This window comes from Schistocerca nitens, chromosome 6, assembly GCF_023898315.1.
Source record: "Schistocerca nitens isolate TAMUIC-IGC-003100 chromosome 6, iqSchNite1.1, whole genome shotgun sequence".
Taxonomy (NCBI): domain Eukaryota; kingdom Metazoa; phylum Arthropoda; class Insecta; order Orthoptera; family Acrididae; genus Schistocerca; species Schistocerca nitens.
In genome coordinates this window covers 288,992,334-289,019,486 of record NC_064619.1, presented here as the reverse complement: position 1 = coordinate 289,019,486, position 27,153 = coordinate 288,992,334, and the positions used below count along the sequence as shown (strand labels likewise).

The 27,153-nt window shown below is 42.1% G+C and overlaps 3 non-coding genes across 3 annotated transcripts; 2 read left to right on the top strand and 1 right to left on the bottom strand.

Moving 5' to 3' along the window:
* Positions 1-10,639: 10,639 nt before the first annotated feature.
* Positions 10,640-10,714, bottom strand: Trnat-ugu (transfer RNA threonine (anticodon UGU)). Its single transcript has one exon. It is a non-coding gene; the product is annotated as a tRNA-Thr (tRNA).
* Positions 10,715-10,879: 165 nt separating this feature from the next.
* Positions 10,880-10,953, top strand: Trnat-ugu (transfer RNA threonine (anticodon UGU)). The gene has a single exon. It is a non-coding gene; the product is annotated as a tRNA-Thr (tRNA).
* Positions 10,954-11,317: 364 nt separating this feature from the next.
* On the top strand, positions 11,318-11,391 carry Trnat-ugu (transfer RNA threonine (anticodon UGU)). Its single transcript has one exon. It is a non-coding gene; the product is annotated as a tRNA-Thr (tRNA).
* Positions 11,392-27,153: the final 15,762 nt, after the last annotated feature.

Here is a 27,153-nt window from a genome sequence, read left to right as displayed (position 1 = left end):
ATATCTTGTTTTATACATTCTTGTATCAATTTCCTGGTCATATACGCTATATACTCTTGGTCTGAAATCTGTTGGTCATCTGCGAACTCTAATGAAAACAGCGTCATTTACTTGGATACTCAAATATTTACAGTTTTGTTTCTAGTAAGTAGAATTGCTTTAGTCTACAGTTTACATAATGTTGTTCAAGTGCAACAGTCCTTCAGGAAATTCACCTGAATGAACCCAGTAGTCTCATCGACCGAAACATTGTACGTTTTTAAAGCTTTTGATACATTACTGGTTGTCTTCAATGACTTAGTTCTTTCTAAAGTTCGATGAAATGTCTTGCTAATCCAACAGTTTGAGTTATACTTCCTGTCAGCTGTTGGTTTAATTGTATGCTTTATGATAAGAAATTTCAGTTCATCAGCCGCTTCATTATTTCCTTATCGTTCTTCAGAGCTTGCGACCTGCAGTTTTGCTATTACAGGTGTCATTTTCTACCTTTACGACAGTTTCATTTAACAACTTCTTGCTTGACTGCAGTTCAAAGTTATTATCTTGCCTCGATTTCCTATTAAAACATTCATTTTAGAGCTACTCGTAAATAAAGTATTTTATGAGCACTGCTTTTAACCCGTGTACCGCGATCGCAGTTTTCAAATAATTTTAAGCAACTGTCTTTTCACTACATCATTCTTTTTGTACAGAAGTTTAATTTCAGCGCTTTACAAGAGTTTTTGTGCCTGCTTTCCACATATTTCGTTAACTTGGAATTTTATTTTGCTTCTTCATTATGATCCACTTTCTCCACACCGAAAAATAAGTTGACGACTATTGTTTTGTTTCAGATTCTTGAATCAACATGTTAGCCTCACGATATTTAGAAGAACTGGTAGAAACTAAGCTTAAATAACCACACAGAAGAAAGCAGCAGTCGGCTGAGACAAGCAGCAACAGGGAAGGAACTGATTTTGTGATACTTTATGAGTTCCTAACCAGGAGCGCTTTTCTTTGCTTCATTTGTGTACTTTGGTAATTTAGTTTGCGTGTTAGTGTAATGTATAATAGACACAGTTATCGCGTTTTTGTTTGTGTCGGAAAGTAAAACGCTTTTGTAACATAACAAGTTCGCAATCAGGAGCAAATTATTTAGTTTTACCTGTGTGCTATGGTAGTTTAGTTTTTGAATATCTGCTTGTTAAATTTAATTAATTAGACACACTTCTTAGTTTTTATCAGTGCCTACCGTAGAATTCCGTAGCGCATATCGATAGTCTTTTGTTTGTTGGTGTAGTTTTCCAAAGTCTTTAGTATGCTTAGGGACTGTAATTACTGTGTGTGTGGATGCAAGTCGACTTGGTGACACTTCGCTCTCAGCTCTAGGCTGTGATGGCTTCAGTTACACAGCTTGAAGCTGCAGTGGATGGGCATCACAGTTGCGAGCCAGCCATAGGGATCCTATGGACATCCAGCAGGTTTGAGTCCGCCAAGCGATCCGCACTGGTGGTCAATCCAGTTACTGGTCCCATTGAGGTTGACCCCTCACCCGTGGTCGAGTGGGAGGTCGTCTTGGGGCGCGCGTGGTAGGCTGCGAAAGACTTTCTAGGGGGCTAAACGTAAGGCCTTCCCAGTTAGTCTGACAGATTGCAGGTGCTGTCTATGGTTCACATTGTCCCTCAAACAGATGCAGTCGCCCGTCCTGTTTTAGAGAAAAGCTCTCAGCGTGAAAGATCCAGGCACTCACAGAGGGTGGGATTGTTGATATTTGGGAGCTCCAACGTTAGGCCGTTTATGGGGCCCCTTAGGAACACGCCTGCTACAAACAGAAAGAAAGCCAAAGTGCACTCTGTGTGCATACGGGGTGGAGTCATTCCAGTCGTAGTACATCTTTCTTGATAACACAACTAGCTCTTTACTCACACGAAGTCTTGAGAGCTATTGACAAAGAATTTCGAATTGATTCCATATTTCTAGATTTCCAGTAGATTTTTGACACTGTAGCTCATAATCTTCTTGTAATCAAATTGTGTGCTTATGGAATATCGTCTCAGATGTGTGACTGGATCCGTGATCTCCTGTCAAACAGATCACAGTTCATAATAATTGACGGAAAATCCAATGAGTACAACAGAAGTGATTTCTGACGTTCTCCATGGCAGTGTTATAGGCCCTCTGCTGTTCCTAATCTATATAGTCGATTTAGGAGACAATCTGAGCAGCCGTCTTACGTTTTCTTGCATATGATGCCGTCGTTTATCATCTAGTAAAGTCATCAGAAAGTTAAAGGAAATTGTAAAACTATTTAGTAAAGATATCTTTATGGAGCAATAATTGGCAGTAGACCCTAAATAACGAAAATTGCGACGTCATCCACATGAGTGCTGAAAGGAATCCATTAAACTTGTGTTACACGATAAATCAGTCAGATCTAAAGGCCGTAAATTCAACTAAACACCTAGAAATCACAATTACGAGCAACTTAAATTGAAAAGAACACACAGAAAATGTCGTGGAGATAGCGAACCAGAGACTGCGTAGTATTGGAAAAACACTTTGGACGATGCAACAGAGCTGCTACAGAGAGAGTCTACATTACGCTTGTCCGTCCTCTTCTGGAGTACTGGTGCGGGGTGTGGGATCCTTACCAGATAGGACTAACATCGAGAAGGTTCAGAGAGCAGCACATTTTGTACTATCGAGAAATACAGAGCGAGTGTCACTGACATGATACAGGAATTGGGGGCAGACTTCATTAAAACAAAGGCATTTTAGTTGCAGTGGAATCTTCTCACGAAATTTCGATCACCATCTTCCTCCTCCGAATACGCAAATTGTGGACGCCAAGCTACACAGGAAGAAATGATCATGGTAATAAATTAAGAAAATCAGAGCTCGCACGGGAAGATATAGGTGTTCGTTTTTTCCGCTTTCTGTTCGAAAGTGGAATAACAGAGTATTATTGTGAAGGTGTTTCGATGAACCCTCTACCAGGCACTTAAGTGTGGTAAGTAGAGTATCCATGTAGACGTCGATAGATGTAAAATCCCAGTATTTGACGGAATTACAGTTTATAACACAACGGATACAGAGCGTGAATGCAAGCAATGAGGGAAGAGAGCTTTTCGTGAGCAGTGTAAAGCTTCCCTGCGCAGTTTTCTGCAGTCTTCAGTTGGAAAATTGCCGTAATCACTCACCATATTATAGGCATACCGACCTCCGTGGAGGAAAAGTATATGGATGGGACTAACAACGGGTTAGGGATCTGAATAACATGCCTGCCCAAACAGGCGCATCAAGATAATACTAAAATAATTGGTCTCGTAATTAAATTACGTGGGTGCACATGAGTGGGTCGGAAAGGATGGGTAACACAACTGACAAGTAACTGATTTGCATGGTTAAATCACACCCATTAGCGCCCATTGTCCTCGATTGAGGACAGTCTTTTTTCCGTCATTATTACGGTGTACGCTACTAAAAACCAACAATGGGAATTTGTTGCTGTAAAGTAAGCTCTCCGTCAACAATGGGTTCCATTGCTATCTCTCAGCTACAGTTATTCAGTTAGAGAACGTTAACAGAAGTGGAGCGTTTTTGCGGAGACTGCTGGTTATTTCTATTTTTATTTTTGTGGCTACATCTAAGATCACTGTCATTTTTGGCTGTTGCGTAATGTAATACTATGAAATTGTTTGGTAATGATGAAGGCGAAAATAGTTTATTATATTTTCTGTTACAGTGCATGAAATCTTGCTGTCCTTGTTTGAGGACACTAGGCGTTTCTTCGGTAAATGTTATGTTTTCGGTCTTTTCAGATTTCTTTGCCATGGCTCGCCATGTTTTAAACCATTGAAGAGAGCAGTAGAATACTTATTTTCTGAAGAAACAGAAGCAGACATGGTATCTCTTCCTCCAGATGTAGATGAGCAAGCCGATGAGGAAAATATTGAAGATGACTTGTTAGGAAATACGTACGTAAGCGTTATAGCAGGTATTACTGAAATATTACGTGAGAGAGACAACGAAGACACTCCTCATGTTTCTCCTAAAAGAGCCTGTAAATAATAAGTTAAATGAGAATGACATTTTCACTCTGCAGCGGAGTGTGCGCTGATATGTAACTTCCTGGCAGATTAAAACTGTGTGCCGGACCAAGACTCAAACTTGGGACCTTTGCATTTCGCGGGCAAGTGCTCTACCAACTGAACTACCCAAGCACGACTCACGCCCCGTACTCACAGCTTTACTTCTGCCAGTATCTCGTCTCCTACCTTCCAAACTTTACAGAAGCTCTCCTGCGAACCTTGAAGAACTAGCACTCCTGAAAGAAGGCATATTGCGCAGACATGGCTTTGCCACAGCCTGGGGGATGTTTCCAGAATGAGATTTTCACTCTGCAGCGGAGTGTGCGCTGATATGAAGGACGGGGCGCTGTGAGGACGGGGCGTGAGTCGTGCTTGGGTAGCTCAGTTGGTAGAGCACTTACCCGCGAAAGGCAAAGGTCCAGAGTTTGAGTCTCGGTCCGGCACACAGTTTTAACCTGCCAGGAAGTTTCAATAAGTTAAATGGTGTGATCAGGTTCCGAAATATTCACTTCCTGATGTAGGGAAGAAAGCTTCTTGTCTGTTGGATGAACAGAAAGCAAAGTTGTATGGTCTTACTCCAATACAGGTTCTTGAAGAACTCTTTTCAGAAGGAGTTGTCAGCAGGATTGTAGTGGAAACTGAAAAATACGACATGGAATGTAAAGATAAACAAATTTTTCCTTTGTACCTAATAAAATTCGTGTATTTTTTGGGTTCTTGATCTTTACTGGTTTCATAAATTGTTTGGTGGAATAGTCTATTGGTCTGAGGAGGCTGATCTAGGTGTTCAAATAATGAATGGTACGATGAGTCGTAACTGGTATCTTGAAATGAAATATATATTTCAATGATAAAAAAAGGCCAGTGGAATCAAGAGTGACGAAAATTTCCAAATAAAAATGGTTCAAAGTCCCCTAGAACTTAGAACTACTTAAACCTAACTAACCTAAGGACAGTACACAACACCCAGTCATCACGAGGCAGAGAAAATCCCTGACCTCGCCGGGAATCGAACCCGGGAACCAGGGCGTGGGAAGCGAGAACGCTACCGCACGACCACGAGCTGCGGACCTTTCCAAATAAAACCATCAGCAGAGGCTCTGGTAAAACGCTATCAAAATGGGGAGTCTTTCAGGAAAATCTGAAAGTTGATGAAATGATTTTGAGATACTATAGGTATCACCTTGTGAAGCAGTTGATCAGGCTGAAGCCCATATGCTCTGGATATACACTCCTGGAAATTGAAATAAGAACACCGTGAATTCATTGTCCCAGGAAGGGGAAACTTTATTGACACATTCCTGGGGTCAGATACATCACATGATCACACTGACAGAACCACAGGCACATAGACACAGGCAACAGAGCATGCACAATGTCGGCACTAGTACAGTGTATATCCACCTTTCGCAGCAATGCAGCCTGCTATTCTCCCATGGAGACGATCGTAGAGATGCTGGATGTAGTCCTGTGGAACGGCTTGCCATGCCATTTCCACCTGGCGCCTCAGTTGGACCAGCGTTCGTGCTGGACGTGCAGACCGCGTGAGACGACGCTTCATCCAGTCCCAAACATGCTCAATGGGGGACAGATCCGGAGATCTTGCTGGCCAGGGTAGTTGACTTACACCTTCTAGAGCACGTTGGGTGGCACGGGATACATGCGGACGTGCATTGTCCTGTTGGAACAGCACGTTCCCTTGCCGGTCTAGGAATGGTAGAACGATGGGTTCGATGACGGTTTTGATGTACCGTCCACTATTCAGTGTCCCCTCGACGATCACCAGTGGTGTACGGCCAGTGTAGGAGATCGCTCCCCACACCATGATGCCGGGTGTTGGCCCTGTGTGCCTCGGTCGTATGCAGTCCTGATTGTGGCGCTCACCTGCACGGCGCCAAACACGCATACGACCATCATTGGCACCAAGGCAGAAGCGACTCTCATCGCTGAAGACGACACGTCTCCATTCGTCCCTCCATTCACGCCTGTCGCGACACCACTGGAGGCGGGCTGCACGATGTTGGGGCGTGAGCGGAAGACGGCCTAAAGGTGTGCGGGACCGTAGCCCAGCTTCATGGAGACGGTTGCGAATGGTCCTCGCCGATACCCCAGGAGCAACAGTGTCCCTAATTTGCTGGGAAGTGCCGGTGCGGTCCCCTACGGCACTGCGTAGGATCCTACGGTCTTGGCGTGCATCCGTGCGTCGCTGCGGTCCGGTCCCAGGTCGACGGGCACGTGCACCTTCCGCCGACCACTGGCGACAACATCGATGTACTGTGGAGACCTCACGCCCCACGTGTTGAGCAATTCGGCGGTACGTCCACCCGGCCTCCCACATGCCCACTATACGCCCTCGCTCAAAGTCCGTCAACTGCACATACGGTTCACGTCCACGCTGTCGCGGCATGCTACCAGTGTTAAAGACTGCGATGGAGCTCCGTATGCCACGGCAAACTGACTGACACTGACGGCGGCGGTGCACAAATGCTGCGCAGCTAGCGCCATTCGACGGCCAACACCGCGGTTCCTGGTGTGTCCGCTGTGCCGTGCGTGTGATAATTGCTTGTACAGCCCTCTCGCAGTGTCCGGAGCAAGTATGGTGGGTCTGACACACCGGTGTCAATGTGTTCTTTTTTCCATTTCCAGGAGTGTAAATTTCGAGTCTCATACGGTACTGATGGCTACTGTTACATACTCTTATTGTTTTGTGGGTTGGACCAGAACGATTACAACGCAAATCTGCAACTGGATTCCAAAGCAGTTTTGAAAATGTTGTCCATTATTAATGAGCATAACAGTTACAAAGTATTTTTTGGTAGTTTCTTTACTAGTCCAACTGATAGAACTGGGATTCCGTGCAAGTGGAACTATAGAAGAAAGCAGAACAAGGAAGCGCCCCCTATCACCAGATAATGTTATGAAAAAAAGGAAGAAATGGGATATTTTGCGTTCAGAATTGACGGAGAGAAGGCTGTTTCGATCAAAAAAGGGAATGACAGCAAGTATATTACACAAACAACTAATTTAGACCTTGTGCTTCCCACCGTCAGAATCCAACGTTGGAATTCATCCAAAAAAATACAGATCAGTTAAGAAGACAGTTTGCGACAACATACCAGAAGAAAGATCTTGAAATCAGGTTAGCCAACAAAACTCATCACACCTTCAAGGAGTAATGTACGGGATACAGTGTATGACCAGAAGCTGCACGCCATCCAGAACCAGAAGCGTGAAAAGCAAAGATGATGCCAGGATGAGAACTGCAAAGGAAAACTGACAACATATTGTCGGAAGTGCAATGTTCCGCTCCGTATGGAATGCTTTCCAAAATATCATGTCGCCTTAACGAAATTTCACTTTTGGAGAACTTTCAGTTTATAACTTTTGTAAATGTTATTTATTGTAAAATAAACAGTAGCTTTGAAAGTTATTTTGAGTTGATCATTATCAATTTTTTGTCCCTTGTCACTTATCCCAGTAAGTAGTGTAATAACAATACAACTGCAAAGCGCCCAGCGTCCTCAAATGAGGACAGCCAAAAATTTCACAGTTAGGCAGGGAAGGAACATGATGCAGCTGGGTCTAACAAAGCGTTAGGGGTCTGAATAATCCGTCTGCCCAAGCAGGCACATCAAGATCATACTAGATTAATTGGTATCTTAATTAAATTACTTAGGTGCACAGGAGTCGGTCGGAAAGGACGGGTAACACAACTGACTAGTAACTGATTTTCATGGTTAAATCACACTCATACTCATGCACTAAATAATACGTTGCTCAACCACCTCGTAGTTAAGGTGTGAAAACTGAGCAGAGCGAAGATACCGTAGGTAGCGACTGACACAGATATCAGACTCACATATGTGGGATCTGGAAAGAATTTCCGATCTGCGGCCACGACAAAAGATAACAAAGAGAGCAGTAGTAGGGTATTCTGCCTTACGGCAGGTCTTGTCATCGGTTAAGCGTATTCCACTTTTGTCTGTACATAGCCAGTCTTTTCATTTCTGAATATTTGCCTCCTTTGATATTGTCCTGCATATGGTATCTTCTTTTTCCTCTTCCCTTTTTCCCTCCACCATTCCTTCTATTCTTTTCTTCAATAAACAGTCCCTCCTCAAACAATGTCCAATCCAGTTCCGTTTTCTCTTCCTGATGACTTTCAGCACGTTTCTTTCTTCTCCAAATCTTCTTAATACTTCTCCAGTCCTCACTTTTTCACTTTTTCCATTCGTCTCCATATCCACATCTCTAGTGCCTCCAATCTTCTTTCATCTTCCTTCCTCCATGTCCTTGTCTCCGCACCATATAGTGCAACGCTCCAAATGTAGCTTTTGGCAAGTCTTTTCCTCAGATCTTTGTTTAGTGGTCCACAAAGTAATTTCTGTTTCCTCTTGAATCCTTCTTTTGCCATTGCAAGAGGAATTTTCTACAACCTTGCGACTCTGGCTAAAAATGGGTGTGAGATGCGAATACAATAAATCAACAAGAGAGTTCTCTTAGCCTCTCTCACCTACACGTGGTGCCCCCGTTAAGCTGAGTAACCCTGTGGAAGGTTTGGTAACCAACCCGAGCAGGAAACTGGGTCAGCGAGCCGACAGGATGTGGAGGACAGTGGAAGGTAATAGGAAACTACCACTGGAATTACTTCCCTAGGCGTTCATGGGATGGACCTCTTTGTACAATAGAGCACCCAGTCAAATTATCTTTCACAAGCTTTAATATTCTGCACAATGTGGGGCACCATTGGTTGAGAACATTGATGCCACAAGCACTTGATGGTAGGGTGGACAACGGGAGACCGGGTTCGATTCCCGGCGGGGTCAGGGATTTTCTCTGCCTCGTGATGGCTGGGTGTTGTGTGCTGTCCTTAGGTTAGTTAGGTTTAAGTAGTTCTAAGTTCTAGGGGACTTATGACCACAGCAGTTGAGTCCCATAGTGCTCAGAACCATTTTTTTTTTTTTTTTTGACAATGGGAGACGGACAAATTGCAAAGAAATAAACACCAGAATGATCTCAAATCGACGCAAAAACGACTCCCTTGATACAAGCGGATTAGTTCGAGAAACACGGATCTCAAAGAATTCGAAAAATATCATGGACTTCTTAGGCAGTCATACATTGATTCAATACACGACATGGAGGATGCTGCGATTTGCTAACTTAAGGACGATCGACAAATGAGGTGTCGGAGAACAAAAGCTAGACGCATTAATTTTAAAGAAAACACCACTAAGACGAACTCAGATAGTCTCAAAAGGAACTGACAGAATTAGGTAGTGTTTACCACGGACTATAACACACCTCCTAATCATGAAAACCGTGAACACGTGGAGGTTCGGTAGACAAACGCGGGGATGCCAATCACAAGGGAAAGTCCCTACACAATGGATAAAATGCACTTGCAGTCCTACATAAATCGTTCTACAATCAAGCGATCAAAAACTAAGCACCCTAAATGTTTAAGGCATGTAATACTTAGATAAATGTCGTGGCTCGAGCTGGCACAAAGGAATTATCATCAGACTACCCTTTGCACACTGAATTTACAAAAATAATCAAGATTAAGGGATCCTACCTTACTCTCCTATCGACAACACTGAAAGAAAGGGTATTAAGTGTTCCCATAACAAAAAATTCATTCTAATGCCGCAATCAACAAAATAAACAAGATGTTATAACAGAGGAGACCGAGAGCTCATCATGGCGGAGGCCGAGAAAACGGCTCCCCGTTCACACTATCGCACGCCAAAATTCTAGGCTAACGTACATCTGTGGCTCATCCTCTTATATTTGCTGTTTGCTAAACATGCCTATGAAGCTATGTTGGCGATGGTTCTATCGCACTCATACATTGTTGTCTGCCTCGAGTAACGATTCAAACTTGCGAGTCATTCATACCCGAACAAGTTAGGAGGAGGGGGAAGAAAGCGCAACGACTGGAAAGCATGTGTACCAATGAATAAAAGAACAGATCTGTCCATTACGCTTCCAGACGTCAATCGTCCGCTGACTCGAGAAATACACAGAGGGAGAATATGCGGTTGCTTTTAGGCAAGATGCATGAAAATAATGAAATGGTACGTATGGTCCCTTTTCAGCAGTTTCACTATTTCAAAGCGGAACGGAACGCACCTAAGCCAATACCACAACCGGTTAATGACCTAGAATCTGTCTTCTGATGAACTGCATTGAATTACATGATTTCGTCTTCCTCGAGAAAATTGCGTCTGTATTGGACTTAACTTTACGACCTGAAAATCACTTATGAAAGCACACTAACGCCGTTTCTGCAGGTCATGTGAGGTCGTTGCCTGGCTTTGTTCAAGATTTTAACTTTAATGCCGTAACATATAGTAAGTTTAAGATTCCGGAAGAGGATAAATTAAAAATAATTTATGCTTTAACGTCAGTTAAATTATATATACAAAGACAGTAACTTGTTCTCGAAAGAACAGTTATTGTTGATGACCGTGCAGCTTTTCCCTGAAATAAATGATGACTAACTGACAACCTCAGCTGCTAATAGGTGTTGTTGTTATACCTCGATGTGGACAGCTGAAAATGTGTGCCCCGACCGGGATTCGAACCCGGGATCTCCTGCTTACATGGCAGACGCTCTATCCATCTGAGCCACCGAGGGCACAGATGGATAGCGCGATTGCAGGGACTTATCCCTTGCACGCCTCCCGTGAGACTCACATGTCTATAAGGTACAATACATATGTAGAATTGTGGACAGTTGGGAATGTGAGTCTCACGGGAGGCGTGCAAGGGATAAGTCCCTGCAGTCGCGCTATCCATCTGTGTCCTCGGTGGCTCAGATGGATAGAGCGTCTGCCATGTAAGCAGGAGATCCCGGGTTCGAATCCCGGTCGGGGCACACATTTTCAGCTGTCCACATCGAGGTATAACAACAACACCTATTAGCAGCTGAGGTTGTCAGTTAGTCATCATTTATTTCAGGGAAAAGCTGCACGGTCATCAACAATAACTGTTCTTTCGAGAACAAGTTACTGTCTTTGTATATATAGTTAAAGGCTACCCAGCCATTGACCTTTGTCTGTGCGAATGCGCACAGGTTGCCCTAACTCTTACGGGAATCGCCAGCGCGTGCGCGAGTAATGAGTGGGTGGGCAAATGTCTATAAGGTACAATACATATGTAGAATTGTGGACAGTTGGGAATGTGAGTCTCACGGGAGGCGTGCAAGGGATAAGTCCCTGCAGTCGCGCTATCCATCTGTGTCCTCGGTGGCTCAGATGGATAGAGCGTCTGCCATGTAAGCAGGAGATCCCGGGTTCGAATCCCGGTCGGGGCACACATTTTCAGCTGTCCACATCGAGGTAGAACAACAACTCCTATTAGCAGCTGAGGTTGTCAGTTAGTCATCATTTATGTCAGTTAAATTGCCTGAAACTATGATTCAAAAACAAAAGGAAGTATATAGAACAGTCTTGGTGACTGACCTCGTAACTATTTTCTAAACGATATCTTAAAATCACTTCAAAGAAAATAATACGCAACGTGGGATAAATACATTGATTAAAGTATGGTAATGTGAGTGCAAGATCATAGGAATGGAAATAGATTTTTTATAACAAGTGCTACACAACAAAGTCTAAGTTGTACAAAGACCTGCTACGGTCGCAGGTTCGAATCCTGCCTCGGGCATGGATGTGTGTGATGTCCTTAGGTTAGTTAGGTTTAAGTAGTTCTAAGTTCTAGGGGACTGATAACCACAGCAGTTGAGTCCCATAGTGCTCAGAGCCATTTTTGTACAAAGACCAACATCTAGTACGCAAAGCTACAACAAAAGAATTCGAAAAACATGAGCTCATTTTAAACGAAAGTAAAACGCAAGCTCGCAAAAAATGCCTCTTACAGTATTACAGGATGATAGGATGATTCCTTTATGATGTTACAAACTTTCACTGATGATGAAGAAGGGTAAATGTTTTTGTCTGAGTTGAGTGACTCTGGTCCGGAAACCACCGAGTCGACAGTTGTAAGTGGAGATCGTTCTGATATCTCTGAGTATGGAGTATATGTACTGGTACTGTTGTTGAGGGTGTAGGGGAGGCTAGTTTCAGAGGTGGTTATGTGGATCAAAACAAGGAAAATTTCTCTAGTATACATGGGCACTAAAACGCATACTTTAAGAGCTATGATTATTTGTTCGATACTGTGAAATGTATCTGTTCTATAGCAAGCTCTTTACTTTCCATGTTCTAGGAGGACGTAATATGCACCAGAACTGAAAAATCTACAGTGATTGTTTTTTTCCTACTTGTTCAGTTGAATAGATATGTTTCACATATGCGAAGATGAACAAGTGCTATAGCTCTTAAGGAATGCATTTTAGAACCCCTGTATAGCTGACTTTTTTTTCTTGACGAGAACTTTTTTTGGACATAAGCACTCCGGGCTGAAATTTTACGAGGGGCATTCGATAGGTAATGAAACATTTTTTATCTGTCACTTTCAGCTGAAAAAATGTGGAATTTGTTGTGGGATATCGAGAAATATTCCAACTTCAGACCCCATAGTTCCATGAAGTTCCGATAGGTGGCGGAGAAATACGTAGCGTTCAAAATGGCGTCTGTAATGGAGGTGCGTTGCAAGCAGCGAACTGTCGTTCAGTTTCCTTTGGAGGAAAATGAGAGCATCACAGCTATTCATAGGCGCTTGCAAAAAGTCTACGGAGAGCTAGTAACGAATAAAAGCGCGGTAGCTCGTTGGGCGAGACGTCTGTCGTTATCGCAACAATGTCTGGCAAACCTGTCTCATCCTCCGCGTGCCGCCGGCCGCATACAGCTAGCACCCCTGCTGTGTTGGAACGTGTGGACACACTCATTCGCAGTGATCGGATCACAATCAAGCACCTCGCTGTTCAACTGGAAGTCTCTGTTGGTAGTGCCGACACACTTTTACACTAGCTGTGGTACTCAAAGGTGTGTACCCACTGGGATGCTCGTCGCCGAACATAAGACGGCAAAGAGCAACGAAGGACCATCTACGAGGAACTGGTTGTGCGTTACAAGGCTGATCGTGACAATTTTTAGTGGAAATCGTCAGGGAAGCATGCGTTTACCACTTCGACACATCACCTCTCCTCCAAAGAAACAGTTCAAAACCGCATCTTCAAAGGGTGAAGTCATAGCCACGGTCTTCTGGGACCCTGAAGGGGTTTTTCTGATGTCATCTCTCATGGTGAAACAATCGGCTGTCAAGCTTATTCCGTTACCCTCAGGAAATTGAAGAAACAACTTTAGCATGCAAAGACCATCTCTGTGACAATGCAACGTCTGAAGCAAGTCTGTGCATCCAAAAGAAGCTCAGGAAACTTCATTGGACTGTTCTTCCTCATCACCCTACAGCCCAGATCTTGCACCTTCCATCTGTTTGGTCCAATGAAGGATGCACTCCATGGGAACCAAAATGTGGGTACTGGGAAGCTTACTGATGCAAAAAGCTGTTGGCCCCGATGTAGACCAGTGGACTGGTGCCATGTGGGCATACAGGCCCTTGCATTAAGACGGCGTAAAGCCGTGGCACTGAACGGAGATTATGTTGAAAAACAAGGATTTGTAGCCAAAAGAGTGGGTAAAAATATTGTATATTGGAGCCTGAATAAAGCGAATCTGCTTACACACACACACACACACACACACACACACACACAAAAAGTGTTGCACTACATACTGAATTCCCCTCGTAGTATTGCCGAGAGAAATAAGAAACACCTTGCAGCGTCGTCTCGTTCTGTAGTACCAGCTTCAGTTAGGCGAAGAAGAGGGTCCACAACATTCTGTACGTATGCCCCTCATTGAGGATCAGATCTTTTACGGTCTGAGAAGCACTCACCAACTACATCTTTAGCTCACACATCACTGCTCAATCCCAGTTACACTTCCCATAAATAAAACTACTCGCAATAAACAGAGGAGACACCCCAGAGAAAACAGAACGGTTTTAAGTAAAGTGGTAACCAATACTTGAGGATAATTTGACAATGCTACACAAAAAACAAAAAAGAAACAGACGCTTGTTTCGGCAAGAGTACGTAAACAATCTCTATTGGTGTTACTTTTCTTGCATTTCACGTCCAAGCCAATGTCGTAAACGTTTCATTCCAGACCACTGATGGTGTTTTAAATCAATGAAACAAATTACATTTGGTAATATAAATAAGCATTTTTTAGTTTTTTAGTACTTCCGAAGATGAATTTTAAGCACATTCAATACTAACATACTTGAATTTACTGCCAACATTACCCTTCGATACGAGATATAATCCTTAGGTACTGAGATGGTAAGGCACCAGACCAGCTGTCGTGGGAACAACTGTTCAAATACCCATACTATCACCTAAAATTAGCCCTCCGTGATTTCCCTAAATCAACTATAGCAAATACTTTGACAAGGGCATGGCCGATTTCATTCCTTTAACCGACTTTTTGCCCCGTTTCTAATTACCTAATTGTCTACGAATTGTTACGCCTTTTACAATTATTCTTTGACATGATTTTATCAAACTTAGTACTACTTCTGCCCATTTTGCTCGTTTCAGAACACATAGAACTATAAAATAATGGTTTTCTTGCAAAGGAAAGCCGAGAGACAGCGCCACGTATTTCCTGCCGCTTGTTCCAATTCTTAAGGCCATTTCTCGAAGTGGTATTTCTGAACACTCACTAGGGGCTTTAGAGGCACTGTAGGCAACATTTATGGCAACTGTAATAAATGTCAAATATTGATCACAGTGTAGTCAGCCTCGAGGTCACTGGAGAATACAAGCTTTACAGACTGTTTTACGCAATGTAATTTATTTCTTTTAACAATGTTAACGTTTCGTATTATATGACCGACGTTACTAGAGAATGCAATGTAATTTGTTATCTTAATAATGTTCATAAATGGCGGCACAACAGGTCGAACCACCAGACTGACGTACAATTTTGCATTTTGGTTATGTGGGATAACCACAAAAGTGTTCCTGGTTATACGAAATCGCACCCCAGACCATTACTCGAGATTTAGGTGCAGCGTGTCTAGCATGCAGACCGGTTGGCTGCAGCCCCTTAACTGGCCTCCCCCTCAGCAACAGACAACCATCGCTGGCACCGAGGCAGCTTTCATCAGTAAGAACAACAGACCTCCACTTAGCCCCCTAATGAGCTCTTACGTGACACCACTGATGTCCTCAATGGTGGTGGTTAGAGGTCAATGGAATGCACGCTACAGGGCGTCTGGCTCGGAACTGTCCCTGAAGTGACCGATACGCAACAGTTCGTTGTGTCACTGATGCCAACTGCTGCTCAAATTGTTGCTGCAGATGCAGTACGGTGGGCCAGAGCCATACGCCAAACGCGATGGTCTTCCCTCTCGGCAGTGACATGTGACCTTCAGGACTCTAGTCTTCTTGCGACTGTATGTTCCCGTGACCAAGGGTGCCAGTTATCATGTACAGTGACTACATTCCTGCCAAATCTTGCTGTAATATCTCAAAAGGAACATCCAGCGTCTCCCATCCCTATTACAAGAGCTCATTCAAACTAATAAGGCATCTTTGGTGCCTTAAAAGCTTCTTGACTACTATCCACTCACCATGTCCAATCTAAAAGGTCACTAACGCTCAAGACCGTTGCAGCGTGTATTTACAGCAAACCTAATTTGCAGTCTCGTAGTCGCGCTACTAGCATCACTCTTACGAAATTGGCACGAAATTTGAAGAGATCATTTATGTTGCATAACTCCTTTGTGTTGTGATTGTTTCCCATCAGTGTATATGTAAACATTTATTATATACAACAATTAAAGTGAAAGAAATTTTCTTGATATTCAAGGTATCTTGTTCCTGTTTCCGTCGAAGCAAGGTGGTAACTATTTCAGTTTGACGATGATATGATCGCTGTCGCAGCAACACAATACACTACTTTTCTGCCCCAGTTGCGTTTCAAGTTCCTCATGTTCGTTCAGCCACTTTCTTTGTTCCCGTGAATTTCACAGGAATATTTGGAATCACCCACGCAAGAAAATATTTTTCATTTGGGAAGGTTAAATATCCACCCAGGGATCGTATGATCTGCCGTGCTCCAATTTCTGAAGCCCATGAAATTTTATTATAGTGTCACAAACATCATTGAACACACTATCTGCTTCATGGTCTCATTATGCTGAATGATAAATAAACGTAGCTCACGCATGGTCTCCAAGTGGATAATCATTAAGCGCTATGCGGTGAAGGGGAATTACATGCACGCGATTTGAATTTATATCATCACGAAGTCCACGCAAACGTCTCTACATCAGATATTCTACGGAATCACCTATGCAAATACCCTTAACTGCATGCCATGCTTAATTCAGAACCCTATGAAAGTCTTGTGACAATGAGTTTTTATTCGAGAAAAATACGATTTCCAACTTTTATAAATTTCCCTCAGTTTGCTGTGCGATACGTCTTTACAAAACATTGCTAAAAACAGTTTAACAATAAAATATGAAATTTTGAGAGCCAGACTTTGTGCTAAAGAGCATCCGTCTTGTAACGTCTCCTCGTGGTGCTAGTGGAACGCTTCCGTGACACCCTCGTGCTCACTAACAAACCTTTCACCAACAACACATTTTTCCTACTTTTCTTATTTCTTCCGGCCATCCAGTTTCGCAAGTTTCCGAATCAAATCAGGTCAGTCAACGACTTCAAAATTAGTGTGCAATAGAATTCGACTACTACAAGAAGATATACGGTCCATGTATAAAAAAAAATAATAAAATCTCTCCTGCCTCAGATTCCAGAATGAATAGCACTGTAAAAGGAAACAGATACAGAAATAGTGAGCTAGTACATGATACGGCAGATTTCTAGTTCCGTTTGTATTGTATTTCAAATTTATTTACTTTCAGTGTTAGAACTATTTTATCTGTGCAAGTTAAGTAAAAAAAAAGAAAAAAACCTTCAAAAGTTGGAGTAAATAAACATAGGACTGAAAATGGATGTTTGAAAGTTGTTCTATAGTCAGCATTTCCCGAAGAGAGATCAAACGGGAACTTTCATCTACATCATCTACAAAATGATAAATTAGCACTTGGATACTCATAAGAGGAATATTAGGATGCGAAAGAAGAACCAAGAATAACCTCACACTTAGATTAGACTTATTTCAAACATACAGACTATATTTTTGCCTAATTTGTCTCGAATTTATTCGAAGGTTAATTTTCTGCCGAACATTCCTGTATTTTGTTTCGTTAATAAGCTTTTGACGTCATCAAAACGTAACAGTTCCATTTTCGCTTTGCTGATAACTGTCAATCTTCTGTTGCACCAGAGTGGGTATTTTTAATTCTGGCTTAAAACAACAAATTGCAGTTTACGATCGCATAACCGCGGGAGCATCCAAGGAGCTGTCAGCAACACCCAGACGGCGCTCATTTTCTTAAGATGACTTTTTCATGAAATTGAAAACGGTCAGTAATAAAATATTCCGATCTAGACTGCTGTTTAGACCCAGTTGTATTGCGAGATCGCTATTACTCCTCTGGACCATGTTGTCCAAATTTATGGTTTTTAATTGTCTATAAAAATGTTAAGTGGTTATTTTTCATTTAAATAACGATGCGTGACAAGACTTTGCAGTAACTTTCTTTTGTACCTTTTCTTCTTAAGTAAAGAGCAATCCGATATTTCCTAAACAGCGGCCACCTTGTCGTAATGCTATCGAAAAGGCAAATCGTAAACTGCTGAAAGACCACAGTGAATCAGATTGTCAGCTGTTGATCTGCTAGGAGCCGTCGGAAGCTCCCCGGGCAGAGCACTTTACAGCGTCTGCGAATCCTCACAATCCCGTAATTCAGCGATCGTCTGGGACCCCTCTGACCACGCAATCCAATTACAGTATTCCTGGCCTCGCCGCCGTCGCAGCCCTGCAGATCCAAGCTTAAACCTGAAAACCCCAAACATACCTCTAAGCCTTTCTAAAGGAGTAACATCTTCGTAAACTGGTAGCGCATTTGTTCAGTCTTACGCTAAATTTTAACCGTGATTGAAGCTTACATAAATTTCTGTTGAACGTTATATGAGTTTTCAGTCCGAATTCACTATGTCAGACTTATTTTTAAGCGACCAGTTGAATGATTTCAGGGCTTGCACGTTAATTTCAGTTCCACAACAATTTTTGAGTATTCTTCTATTTAAATTTAACTTTGTTTTTGTGTTTAGATTAATGTGTTGATCGTTTTTGTTGCTGCCTTTTTCACTTCTTTCATTTGTTATTTCCTTATTTGATAAAAAAAATGGCTCTGAGCACTATGGGACTCAACTGCTGTGGTTATCAGTCCCCTAAAACTTAGAACTACTTAAAACCTAACTAACCTAAGGACATCACACACATCCATGCCCGAGGCAGGATTCGAACCTGCGACCGTAGTGGTCGCGCGGTGCTAGACTGTAGCGCCAGAACCGCTCGGCCACCAGCGGCCGGCCCTCGTACACATATCCATCGTTTTTGTACCCAACAGAATACATGTGTATTACATAGTGTCAAGTGACTGTGTCGCCCATCTTCTCACCAAATTTATTGATTCCATTTTTTCAATCTTTCTTGCTGCGAAGTTGCATTTCTCTTTAGTTGCTCATTGCTGGTTGTTACAGGTGGACGAAGGGCTACAAATCTGACCATGCAAGTTATGAAGAACAGTATTTTTATTTACACCTTGCATTTCATCATAATGTAAGCTTAAACATCGCTGTTTCTTCAATCGAATATTTTGTGGGCAATTTTTGCCGTTCCTTTATCTGGTTCTAAGGCAATGACGAATGGTGTCCCTTCCACGTCTCTCAACCCTCATAACAGCAGTCTAGTGACTGTGCAAACTACAGATATCCTTTCACTCGCTGTAATTAATGTAGTGATACCAGAAGTACACCACATCACACACCTAAAGGAGGCTTACATGTAAACGTAGATGTCGCATGGTTGAGGGAGCTGCTTCAAGATGTCGCAGGGTGCTTCGTTGTGTAGCCTCCTGACACCTGAATTCCCTTGTAATGGACATTGAGTTTCCTCTCCTGCTATGAAATATTCTTCATTTTCAGTCGTAATACCTGTGATCCATTTGAATGCACAGTATGTTGTAACCCTCTGGCTGCAGACAACATTCGTGCAAATCAATGACGTGGGCTATTGACCAGACAACGAAAGAAGCAATTTCAGTTGTGAAACGGTATGATCAATAGCCAGCCACAACTGCATCTACCAACACTGGGAAGCAGTTTATGGATCAATGTAACTGATTGTCGAAGAATGATGAGAGGTACATTCACATTTCCCGTCCAGAAGTAATAGACTGCTGCATTAAAAGTATGGATGGCGTAGACCTGATTGACATGTTAATTATCTATTACAGGATCTGGATCAGAACCAGAAAACGGCTTGTAAAGACTGTTTTTCACATCATAGCTTTGGGAATCGCAAATAGCTGGATTCAGTACACGACTGGCCGAATTAAGAATGATGAGCTAAAGATGAGTACCTACAGTACCTTGATTTAAAATTAAGAACTACAGAATTTGTTAAGAGGCCAAGAGGATCAACATTCTGAAGACGAAGATGAGGACTCAAGTCCTAAAAGGCGAAGACTATTGCCCAGAGTCATGCTCACCTGCTGAAGGCCATTTACGAGAAATGGCTGAGTTGTAAAACACCATGAGGTGTAAGAACATTCTCTGCACGAAGAAAACCAAAATAAAGTGCCACGGCTGTACACCTTTCTTCCGTCTAACATCTTAGAAAAAATGTTTCTGTAAGTATCATCAGAATAAATTATCACAATTAATCAGTCAATGATGTATGTGATATATGCCAGTTAAGACTATTGTGGGTAAACTAACTATAAAGTATTTTTTTTCATTTTTTTCTAATACTTATTTATGTGTCACCAACACCGAGTGGCCACTGTAATGGACACACCTGAAAATCGAGAATTTCTATTAAAAATTTTAAACCTTTTGTATATTTCCTTACACTAACTTCTCTTTAACAGCTCAATAAAATGTGTTTCAAACAAATCGATGACAATTGCGAGCAGGTTTCCGGAGGATGTAGCATCATTAGCGGACTGGTAAAGACGTCACACGTAATTTGATAAGACGAACTACAACAGCAGATGACAAAGCGCATGGAAATGGGAATGAGAAGTTGTGCTTATTGTTTATAAAGATGACGTTGTTGTGACATGTCAAAAGAAAATAGTATTATTTGAAATGTCGTTACGGCACTCTGTTTCGTCTTAACATATTGGCGCAGTGGCCGTTTTGTAAATAAAATGTATTAAATGTATGTCATATAATTATGATGCGTTGCTCATATGTGCCCTTTCGAACCTTATGTTGTAGTGTAGTAAAGCTGATGCATGGGCGAAATTCAGATTTGAGTGGTAAAGAAGCTAGCTAAAGCATGTAGATAGTTTGAGCAGTTCGAGCGACAAAGACTACTTTGATAACTGCTGGCCACGAGAAGAAGAGACGAACCCCATCTAAAAGTTGACTTAATTGTTAAAAGTAATGGTATTGCTATAACTTGTTACGTAAATGGTTCCTAAATGGTTTCACATGGGATTAGATCAGTCGTGGTTCAACTAACTAACCCTGAGGGAGAATCAACGTAGAAGAGCGTCGCTGAACTGGGTTTTATCACGGAGAAAAAGAAGTTAGCTTATAAGAAGGAAAGTTATCAAGATTGAAATATTTGTTAAATAATTACAAATATTTTCTGTGGATTTATGTCATGTTAGTACCGAAGGTGTTGTGAGTGTAGCCTTATTAACTATAAACAAAGAATTCGGTATAATTAGTGGATATTTTAACGGTATACGTTACGTATATAAAGTCATAATAGTAGCTTATACATTGATGTGCTAGCTTTAATTGTAACACTAGCATCCACTCTAAACGTGCGGCTATACACGTACAAACAAAGTGTGCAAGAACACTGGTGTCTGATCATTGGCGATTAAGTAGCGATCCCCTTTTGAGCTTAGAAAACGCTGACTGCGGAATGATATTACAACATTTAAATATTTTAAAGTATTACGTACTGCTTACGGCAGAGGAACGGTTCAGAGATAATGATTGAATCAGCCTGACGACCTCTGGCGTAAAGCAGTATATGTGAAGCAATTTATTGTGGACATAACATTACTGAAAAGGACTGGCCTGCCCAGAGTTCCAACCTGAACCCAATGGAACACCTTTGGGATGAGTCAGAACAGCAGCATCGCTCCACGCCCTAGCGTCTAACATCAGTAACGAAAATTTTAAGACGTACGACCTGTTTTAAAACATCAGGTAACAGGTCTATAATTTTGCAATAAATAAATAAGTAAAATCAGTACCTCTCCAGACACGTCATTAGAAGTGCCCCTAACAGAGTTCAAGCAGTTATACAGTCGGAAGGTGGTCGCCCCCGATATTAATGTCGACTGACACGTATCCTGAAAGTTTCAAGTCTAGTTACTTCCGAAAGTATTATTGCATCATTAATTCACACCTTACCGTGAGTCACTTGGCGAGTTGTACTCGCTGTACTTACTACATACAGCTGTGTCTTTCTGTTTACCCAATTTTCTATTTGAATTATTGAGTCAGGAACTCCACATAATGAAGAAGAAAAGTTGCGCTCTAGAATTTTAGCCTTATCGATCACAGCTTTGCCGGTCGATGTGGCCGAGCGGTTCTAGGCGCTTCAGTCTGGAACCGCGCGATCGCTCCGGTCGCATGTTTCGAATCCAGCCTCGGGCGTGGATGTGTGTGATGTCCTTAGGTTAGTTAGGTTGAAGTAGTTCTAAGCTCTAGGGGACTGATGGCCTCAGATGTTAAGTCCCATAGTTCTCAGAGCCATTTGAACCATTTGATCACAGCTTGTGGCACATACGTTTTTTGGTAGCAGAATGTTGGTTGGGCGTTCGAACTGAAAGCATTAGTGCAATAACCAGATGCGTCCGCTTTTGGCCGAATAAAAGATTTTGCTAGCAGTGCATAGCTAGTAAATTGCTCAATCGTATGCTGAAACAATGTGAAATGCGTCCAAAAAGTTCACTGTGGTTCATGTTACTCAAAATCCATTTTTAGATTTCTCGTCCCACCTAAAAATGCTTTTTCGGTCTAACATTAAAAGTACTGATAACGACAAGTTTACTATTTCAAAGGACTGATTCTTTGAATACGTCATTGCACGCAAGCATATAGATAGTTATACTGCATCTTCACCACGCCTTACACTGACAGTCAGCCTGGGTGTGGACAAGGTGAGCAAGGCTTCTTTAGTAAAGCAGTTCTATCGAACCAACAGCAATAGTGCAGCTGCTCCTCGCGAGTATCGACGCATTAAAGAGATACGGAGAGTTCCTCTTCCTGAGCCGGGGTTGAAGAACATGATTTGGAAGTCCGAATTAACTGGCGAATTGACTATTTCACTTTAGAAAGGTCGACGGCCAACTGAGCCACAAATTGTGCAAGACGATACTGTTGTCATGGCTGAGAATGGTGCGCACAATGTGCAGTCTTCAAGCAGTGCGCGAGCTGTGTAACAACAGCTGAACATACCATGGACCACCGCTCGACAAGTGCTTCGAAAAAATGTGAAGAAATATCCGTACAAACTTCACACTGCTCACCAACTTTTGCCACGTGACACAGACATTCGAGTAGGCTTCGCTCTTACTTTTCTTGCTAGTGTTGAAGTTGACGACATATGGTCCTGGAACACTCTGTAGAATGATGAACCACACCTTACGTTCATTAGGCATAGAACACACTGACAATTGTTGCATTTGTGCATCGTTACATTGAGCAACGTATGTAACCTGGATCGTAAACATGGTACGCATTTAACGAACGTTACCCTCTAATGTGGAAATTTAGATGCGTTTCTTTCAATGTCTTATTCATTATTTCTCTTCCGCATGTCCACAAAGCTTAATTTTCCTGCCATCACTCCTTTTTCATGGGGGCTCCTCCCAAGTAGCGAAAATTTAATTATAACCACCTGTAAATAGCATAATTTCGTCGTTTATAATGCCTCAACCACACTGACTTTTGCTGAAGAAATGCTATACAATGCGCCTCAGCCCGTCAAATCCAAGAAACATAAAAATGTCATGAAACTCGACCCGAAATAGGTGACATCCTCAGACATAGAACGTGGTAATACTGTGGTCAGTGACAACTTTCACAGATGCATTTTTTTTTTTTTTTTGGTAGGGGTATTATCCATTTTTCTCTTTCGCAATTTTCAGATTCCTCATAATATTATCTACTGATAGTTGTTACTTTTTTAGTTACTTGCTTATTTATGTGACATATTCAAAAAAGAACGCTGTTTAGTGCAAGAGCGATTAAAATCCATTTTTCTTAAATTCTTCAAACATCGTGACATATATATTTACTAAGTGGTATGTCCGAAAGAACAGATACCATCGGTGACCAAGCAGCTCGTTAGAATGAAATTACAGTGAAAAGAACACCCTCAGCTGCTCACAGGCGTTGACATACGTCAACGGGGACATATAAAATATGTGACCCGACCGGGACTCGAACCCGGGATCTCCTGCTTACATGGCATACGCTCTATCCATCTGAGCCAGCGAGGACACAGAGGATAACGCGACTGCAGGGATTTATCTCTGGAACGCCTCCCGCGAAACCCACATTCTCAGCGTATTGTCCAACACTACATTCGTAGTGCCCCCGCCCATTATACTCATTACTCGCAGCGCGCTGCCCATTCCCGTAATAGTTCGGGCACTGTTTGTGCATTCGCACAGAAGAAGAAGATGGTCAATTGGTCGGTGAGCCTTAACTATATATTTACATGTAAGCCAGCATATGGCATTAAGATAAAAATTATAACGAAAAGTCGGCCTATCGTCATTGGGCAAATAAAAACATAAGGGACCTGAAACAGGGAATAAAATGCCAAAGAAGAACTGCAATTCTACTGGAAAGACCAATTATGACAGATAAAGAAAAATATTTAAAAGATCTTACATACATTAAACCTTTGTTCAGTAGCTGCAGATCTTGTGTCTTGAACTCTGTCTCAGATTTACAACCCGCTCGGAAAAGGGAAAATGCACTGCTGTATTGGCTTATTGTTTCTTAGTATGGCGGTAACCAGTTTCGGGTGTTGTTGTTGTGGTCTTCAGTCCATAGACTGGTTTGATGCAGCTCTCCATGCTACCATATCCTGTGCAAACTACTTCGTCTCCCAGTACCTATCGCAACCTACATCCTTCTGAATCTGCTTAGTGGATTCATCTCTTGGTCTCCCTCTACGATTTTTACCCTCCACGCTGTCTTCCAATACTAAATTGGTGACCCCTTGATGCCTCAGAACATGTACTACCAACCGAGCCCGCATTCTAGTCGAGTTGCGCCCCAAATTCCTCTTCTCCCTAACTCTATTCAGCACATCGTCATTAGTTACGTGATTTGTCAGTCTAATCTTCAGCATTCTTCTGTAGCACCACATTTCGAAAACCTCTATTCTCTTCTAGTCTTAACTATTTATCGTCCATCTTTTACATCAGTACAGGGCTACACTCCATACAAGCCGGCCGCGGTGGTCTCGCGGTTCTAGGCGTGCAGTCAGGAACCGTGCGACTGCTACGGTCGCAGGTTCGAATCCTGCCTCGGGCATGGATGTGTGTGATGTCCTTAGGTTAGTTAGGCTTAAGTAGTTCTACGTTCTAGGGGACTAATGACCACAGCAGTTGAGTCCCATAGTGCTCAGAGCCATTTGAACTCCATACAAATACTTTCAGCAAAAGAGTTCCTGACATTTAAATCTATACTCTATCTTAACGAATTTCTCTTCTTCAGAAACGCTTACCTCGCCATTGGCAGTCTACATTTTATATTCTCTCTACATCATGAGTTATTGTGCTCCCCAAATAGCAAAACTCACTTACTACTTTAAGTGTCATTTCCTAATCTAATTCCCGCAGCATCACCTGATTTAATTAGTCTGCATTCCATTATCCTCGTTTTGCTTTTGTTGAAGTTCATCTTCTATCCACCTTTCAGGACACTATCCGTTCCTTTCAATTACTCTTGCAGGTCCTTTGCTGACTGACAGAACTACAATGTCATCGGAAAACCTCAAAGTTTTAATTTCTTCTCCATGGATTTAATTCCTACTCCAAATTTTCCTTTTGTTTACTGCTAGCTCAATATACACATTGAATTACATCGGGGATAGGCTGCAACAATGTCTCACTCCCTTCCCAACCACTGTTTCCCTTTCATGCCCTCAGCTGTTTTAACTGCCATGTCGTTTCTGTACAAATTTTAACCAGCCTTTCGTTCCCTGTATTTGACCTCCACCACGTACAGGATTTGGAAGAGAATATTCCAGTCAACATTGTCAAAAGTTTTCTCTAAGTCTACAAATGCTAGAAACGTAAGTTTACCTTTCCTTAATCTATTTTCTAAGATAAGTCGTAGGGTCAGTATTGCCTCACATGTTCCAACATTTCTACGGAATCCAAACTGATCTTCCCCAAGGTTAGCTTCTACCAGTTTCTCCATTCGTCTGTAAAGAATTCGTATTAGTATTTTGCAGCCGTGACTTATTAAACTGACAGTTCGGTAATTTTCACACCTGTGAACACCTGCTTTCTTTGGGATCGGAATCATCATATTCTTTAAGTCTGAGAGTATTTCGGCTGTCTCATACATCTTGCTCACCAGATGGTAGAGTTTTGTCAGGGCTGGCTCTACCAAAGTTATCAGTAGTTCTAATGGAATTTTGTCTACTCCCGGGGCCTTCTTTCGACTCAGGTCTTCCTGAGCTCTGTCAAACTTGTCACGCAGTATCTTATCTTCCAGTTCATCTTCATCTGCGTTCTCTTCCATTTCCGTAACATTGCCCTCAAGTACTGTACATCGCCCTTGTATAGGCCCTCTATGTACTCCTTCCGCCTTTCTTCTTTCTCATTGCTTGGAATTGGTTTTTCATCTGAGCTCTTGATATTCATACAAGTGGTTCTCTTTGCCCAAAGGTCTCTTTCGTTTCCCTGTAAACAATATCTTACCCCTAGTGATACATGCCTCAACATCACTACATATGTCTACTAGCCATCCGTGCTTAGCCATTTTGTACTTCCTGTCGATCTCGTTTTTGAGAAGATTGTATTCCGTTTTACTTGCTTCATTTACCTCACTTCTATATTTTCCTCCTTTCAACAATTAAATTCAGTGTCTCTTCTATTACCCAAGGATCTTTTTACCTAGTTCATGCTCTACTGCCTTCACTACATTTCTCAAAGCTGTCCATTCTTATTCTGCTGTATTAATTTCCCCTGTTCTTGTCAGTCGTTCCATAATACTGTCTAACCTGCTGTTCTTTCAGTTCATCAGGGTCCCATCTCCCTAAATTCCTACCTTTCTGCAATTTCTTCAGTTTTAGTATGCAGTTCATAACCAATAAATTGTGGTCAGAGTCCATCTGCTCCTGGAAATGCCTTAAAATGTAAAATCTGGTTCCTAAATCTCTGTCTTACCATTATATAATCTGTCTGAAATATTTCAGTGTCTCCAGGCCTCTTCCACGTATACAACCTTCTTTCATGATTCTTGAACCAAGAGTTAGCTACGATTAAGTTATGCTCTGTGAAAAATTCCACCAGGCGGTTTCCTCTCATTTCTTACCCCCATTCCAAATGCACCTACTACTTTTCCTTCTGTTCCTTTCCATACTATCGAATTTCAGTCCCCCCATGACTATTAAATTTTTTCTGCCTTAACTTCATGAATAATTTCTTTTATCTCATCATACATTTCATCAATTTCTTCACCATCCGCAGAGCTAGTTGGCATATAAACTTCTACTACTGTAGTAGGCGTGGGCTTCGTGTCTACCTTGGCCACAATTATGCGTTCATTATACTGTTTGTAGTAGCTTACCCGCACTCCTATTTTTTATTCATTATTAAACCTACTCCTGCATTACCCCTATTTGATTTTGTATTTATAACCCTGTATTCACCTCACCGGAAGTCTTGTTCCTCGTGCGACCGA